The 6,330-nt window shown below is 35.1% G+C and overlaps 1 long non-coding RNA gene across 1 annotated transcript in view; it reads left to right on the top strand.

The window, feature by feature from the left end:
* Positions 1 to 861, top strand: part of LOC131803516 (uncharacterized) — a 31,627-nt gene extending 30,766 nt beyond the window's left edge. Inside the window, exons 2-3 of the long non-coding RNA XR_009342624.1 lie at positions 59 to 340; positions 435 to 861. This is a non-coding gene — a long non-coding RNA (uncharacterized LOC131803516). The remainder of the gene's footprint in view (positions 1 to 58; positions 341 to 434) is intronic.
* The last annotated feature ends 5,469 nt before the right edge of the window (positions 862 to 6,330 follow it).

Genomic DNA, 6,330 nt, shown 5'->3' with positions numbered 1-6,330 from the left:
AGAATACCCTTTATGAAAATCGTTTCCCTAGGATACAATCGCCAATGTGCTGTAAGAGGTGCCGTTTTAACGTACCAATTCAGTTAAATACAACTCTGAATGTGCTTCGGCGAACAGTCAATCACACTGGAGTTGTGCAAGTTCACCTTAAGTGTAGACTACAATACGAATACAGTTTCATGTCTGAAACGATAAGACCAGCGAAGATTTACAAAGCCGGAAGATATCTTGTAATTACGGAACTCTACAAAAAACACAAACTAGTTCTTTTCAGGGAGTGGTTAAATAGAATGGATTGTACATAAGAACAACCCTTTGCTTCTAACGTTGAAGATCTCAAGTAAGTATCGCGGTTAAACAATACCAACTTCATACAAGATGATGTGGGTGAAGTAAATCCACAAGAAACATTATTAGATAATAATCCTGTAAAGACGTTACCATTACAGAGAATTTCCATTGCCCCAGGTGAGGGACAACGACCATTAGATATGCTCTTGGATGAGGATTCTGATAAACTGTCATATCCGTCAATATACTGCGGTGTTAAAAAAATGCACTGCTACTATTGGAAAAATTATTAAGTCTGAAGTTCGGCGTTATGACAGACGGTGTGCACGTGTGGAAAAAGTTTTATATTGCTGCTACATGCTTGAGAAAAAAAAGATGGAAATAGACAATTTACTGCTGCTGAAACTTGAGGTGATCAACTCATCCAAAACCTTGAGCAACATGACGATGGCTATCATATATTGAAAGTCACCAGCATTGGGAAGGGGAAAGGAGAAATGTTTTGGCCATGATTGTTTGGACTCCCTACAATTTTAAACCTTAATCCGCAGCTGAATCCCAATGGCTTGAATTAATCTTTATGTTGGTAAAAGTATTGGAAGGAAAAGATGTTATAGAAAAAGAATCAATATCTTACTCAACCTAGATAAATTATGATTTTATCCGAACAGATCCAATAACATGCTCTAGGTATTCCTATCTGGGAGAAGACTGTTATTTAAATTTGTTGGAATATTTAAAGATCATTATGTTATTAAACTTTATTGGAGAATAGAATTTCAACACGAGGATCTCCCCATCTACATGGAATATACTGGTTAAATAACGCACCTCAATTAAACATTGTTGATGATGCTACATTCCATCCAGTGGTGTATTCAAAATATTATAAACGTTCAACGTCACAACCACACCAGGACTTGTCAGCGTGAGGTAAGAGGTCAACAGTTTTGCCGCTTTCGTATTCCATATCCTCCAATGCCTCAAACACAACTATTGCTTCCACTTCCTGAAGATATTGATTCAGATGTATTAAACCTACATAAGGAAAACTTGGCTAAAATAAGTACATCGCTTATCGCAAATTTATCAAATGATGAAGTAGAAGGACTTCAAAATTTTGACCAGTTTTTATTCCACAGATACCTTAACTTAAACAGAGCGGCATACATAATGGATATAAGGTTATCCATTAAAAAACCACAAATGTTCTTAAAAAGAACATTTAGGGATAGAGCAATCAATACATATAATCTATAATGGATATTCTGTTCATCTTTGATACATATGCTTGTGCATCATACATCATTAATTATATTAAAAAATCGAATAGAAGAGTTTCGAGACTGATGCAAGAAGCTATGGCTGAAATTAGAGATGTCCATTATTTAGTAAAAGAGAGGCTTCAACATAATGGAAATAAGTTCATCATCTGAAGAATCAGCTCAAGATGCATCGGCATGAATTTGTCACAATGTAGCATTGCAGAAGTCTATATCAACACATTTGCTCCTGAGAAACGAGTGCGTATGATAAAATCGAAGCAAGAGCTACAAACTCTCGAAAGAGATTCAACTAATATATTTAAGACAAACATACTCGATCATTACATTCAAAGACCCGATATATTTAAAAACATGCGTTTGGCATGCTTCGGTGCTTACTACAGCTGTTCCCGAAAATTAAAAAAATCATGCTACCAAGAAGAAGAGGAAGGTTTCTTTAAGAACGATGATACCAATTTGGATCAAGTTGGTGCCCCCATCCGACTAAAAAATTACTCGGGATACGTGTACAAAAGGAAAGTTAAAAGATTTCCTTTTTACAAAGTTGAAACAAATAGGGAGGACTAGGATTTGCCTTGGAGAAATGAAGGTGATGACTTATTACAAAATGACAATTAGAATACTTGCTTACCCACAAGAGCACCATTGAAGAAAACCGATCACAATTTGAGTTGTATAAGAAAGGAAAACTTGAAGAAATATAGTTGCAAGTAAAATATGAAGATAACGCCGAAAATAATGAAATTGTTAATAACATCTTAGCTTCTTATATGCTGGGTAAAGAGTTTCATGTCCTGATTGATAATAATATGAATATTTTCGATGTTGATCACAATAATGACCCGGATACTAACGATGATATTAGATTTATAAAGTTACCTCCATTGGTTATTGAAAGAGATGTTCTTGCGGACATAAGATCTCTAAATGTTATACATCGTGCATATTTGCATCATATTTAACATAATGTTGTTGAAAAAGAAAAAACTTTCTATGAATACATAGGTGGTGATACTGGTGTAGGTAAAAGCCGTTTAATTAGAGCAATTTTCCAATCTGAATTTATTCTATTCCTGGAAGTAATCCAGAAATGCCTAATGTTTTACTAACATCGCCAACTAGAAAAACTGCATTTGGTATTGGAGGATCAACGTTACGTGTCCTGCCTGCCGGTTAACTAATATTCGGGAGAACTTCGGCCACTTAGTAGCGACATGGTTAACACAATAATTTAAAAATTAATAAATGTAAATCTAATAATTATTGATGAAATATCAATTGTAGGATCAAGGATGCTAGGTCACTTGGATGCTCGATTAAAACAAGATTTTAAGAGCATTAATCCATTTGGTGGAATTCAAATAACTTCCACCGGTAGGCGATAGATGGCTTTTAGTGATAAAACGTTTAATCCTAACGGACTAATTGTTGGTTCTAGGATCTTTTCGAATTTTATGAGTTGACGGAAATAATGCGTCAACGAGAGATATAAAGATATAATATTAATGATTTTATACAGAAACCCTTCTTTTCCGGAAACGACCTTTCGACAGGTGCTATTCGAGTCTCTGAATGAAATTGATTGGCAACACGACCAAAAACTAATAATTATTGGTGACTTTAATATGTGCAGGCGAAGCACACAGAGCATAACAGATACACTATTTTGTATGAAAGGAATTCTTTCCCTTTTATACAGATATGTGCACACAACAAAGCAAGAAACTCAAATAGATTGGGCTTTCTCTAATATACCACATGGTGATATTATTTGTAAGACTTATCCAACTGGACATATCCATCATGACGGTATAGTAATCGCAATATAGGGAAAGTTCCAAAAATTCTAAATTGAATTGAATCCAAATATAGATTAATATTAAAGAAATACTCAATGTTATTGTTCTAAAATAAATCAAAATTTTCGTATATACTTTTATACATTTTAAAATGTATTTCTTCAAAATAAAAAATACTTATTGAATAACAAACTCATATTACGTTCGTTTTATGTTAGTTTGTACATATTATTTAAAATAAAATGCTATACAACAATTAACATGGCCTACTCCTCCTAGGAATAAGCCTTAGCGTGGCGGTGGAGCTAAGTACTTTCTTAATTGAGAGGTTTAATACTCTTCTTGGTGGAGCTGTTTTTACTTGTTATTATTTCTCCTGTTTGACGTTGAACTGCGTAAATATTTTAAAATTTTCAAATATTACATCTTTTATCTTCATAAAGTAAACGAATATAGTTCTTGTGTTATCGTCGACAAAGGCGACAAAGTATTTCGACCCACCTACTGAAGATATATTCCTCGGGCCACAGACGTCTGAATGAATTAGCTCCAATACATGTTCGGAACGTTTTCAGTAAATTTTGGAAATTGCAAGACCTAAATCTTTTGCTTGTTTAATCTTTATGCAATTAACAAGACCTTTTAACAAGACAACATATCCTTGTTGTTTACTGCATAAATACACACGTCGGATCCATACGTAATAAGAAATACCATACCATATAAAAAATAAATTGTCTCTTTTGTATGTTTTAAAAACAATATAACCATGGCTATCTTTATTTGCACTCCATCAGAATTAAATGTGGCAGTATATCCATTGTCAACTGCTATGCTAATAGAAATCAAGTTGCCTTGTAGTTTCGGAGCATATAATATCTTTTTAGTTGAATTTCACAATTTGCATTTTCCACTAATTGTTCTCTTTTCTTTTGTCTCCTTACTGTTTCAGTAATTTGTTTTTATACCATCCACCATACTATGGAGGGTATATTCATTTTGTCATTCCGTTTGTAACTCATCGAAATAATGATCTTAGACCCAACAAAGTATATATATTCTTGATCAGCGTAAAATTCTAAGACGATTTAGCCATGTCCGTCTGTCTGCCTGTTGTAATCACGCTATCTTTCGAACGAATTGAGATATAAGGCTAAAATTTTACACACATGTTTATTTAAGGTAAAGTTCGTAAATGGGCCTTTGACAGAAAATTGTCTATGCAAGTCACGTCTTCGTATAGCCCCCATATAACGGTACCTCCCAATATTCGGTATTTTGATGATTTTAGCGTCGTTATTCGCCGTAGTAGTATCAAATTATGTATAAAGAGTTCGTAATGGGAACTACAGTCTGTGACAGAAAATTGTCTATGCAGGTCCAGGTCTTCGTATAGGCCCCATATATCAGTACCTTCTTATATTCGGTATTTTGACGATTTTAGGTACAATACTCAACGAAAATGTTTGAGATGTCGTACTTGAAGTTCGTAACGAAAGCTACAGCTTGTGACAGAAAATTGTCTCTGCAGGTCCAGGTCTTCGTAGCTGCTATATAACGGTACCTCCCTATGTACGTTACTTTGATGATTTTGGCTACATTATTCACCGTTTTTTTCAAGTTTTGAATTTGAATATGGTAATGGCAGGCCCAAATATAGCGGCTATAATCGGTGTTTGCGTAGCAATAAAAAATAAAAATAGAAATAGAAAATAAAAAACACAAAATGCTTTAGTTTTGATGTTGTCAATATTGACTTGGGTTTTATTGTTAGTAATTTTGGTAATATTATCGTAAATAATATTGTTACCTTAGATATGCTGGTGCAGTGGACGTAATCCAGAAACGAATTCTATGATATTAATCTAATCGTTACGATGTAACGAGAAAAGCGTAGGTGTTGCAAAGTGGCGCTCAATGCTTAATTCGTTAGTTATAATCTTGACATTAGCAATTTGTACTAAAACCACAAAGTTGTATTTAAACGTAGTACAAGAATTATAAGGTATGTGAATACAATTAAAATTAATTGGAATTAGAAAAATATAAGAACAATAGTGATTCTTAATTAAACATTGCCGCCAGCCTTGCAACATCTTGCTATGTTGCAATAAAGTAATGAAGTTTTAAAATTTCAATATAAAAGTATGCTCGGTGAGCCAAGCCAATTGCATAATTTGGAAAAAATGGTTTGGAGCTCAGTAATCAGCAGGTCAGCAGGGACACCGTATGGCTGCACTCAGAAAGAGGCCAAACAGGTCACCTTTCGAAAGCACCACCAACCAAACATGGTTAGTTGTACCGAATACGGGAAGCCTGTTTCACTCCTTTATGTGCTTTCATAGGTATTACACTGGGACCTGATTCTTTGATTTCCTCTAAAAGAGGGGCAGGTCCAGTGCTCCCGGCCTGGTTTGGCTCCTTTGTATGTTAGGAAGATAGCACTGATAGAATGTGGTACATGGGAGTGTCAGCTGCCGATTTGTTATCACTAGGAACTTGTGTATGGGGTAATTTCCAGATAGGGATTGTATACCTCCTGTGATGGTTGTAGCCGGAAGTTCGTCTCTCTCCTTGCCGGATATGGGGACGAGATCCTCATAATCGGGAAGAGTGGCGGCCGTCATACAAATATTTTCCATTCTGTGAAAAGATAGAGACGTCGCGAAGTGAAAAGAACTAACAATTTAAAATGGCCAAATTGACCAACTAGTCTACTGGTCGTCTTACAATTTCGTTTATACATAGGCGACGAGGGCGCGACCCTTGGTGCCGGGATAAACGTGAGTTACACGAACTAATTTCCACGTTGTGGGAGGTAATTGTTTGTTTTGAATTGCTATAATATCATCCGTTTGAATATCGCGCTCTAGATACAGCCATTTATACCGTTTATGGATATTTTTAACGTACTCTTCTTTCTGCCGTAAGTAGATTTGAGTAGACGCTTTTAA

The sequence above is a fragment of the Musca domestica genome, unplaced genomic scaffold (genome assembly GCF_030504385.1).
Source record: "Musca domestica strain aabys unplaced genomic scaffold, Musca_domestica.polishedcontigs.V.1.1 30, whole genome shotgun sequence".
NCBI lineage: Eukaryota > Metazoa > Arthropoda > Insecta > Diptera > Muscidae > Musca > Musca domestica.
This window is presented reverse-complemented; position numbering and strand designations above follow the sequence as displayed.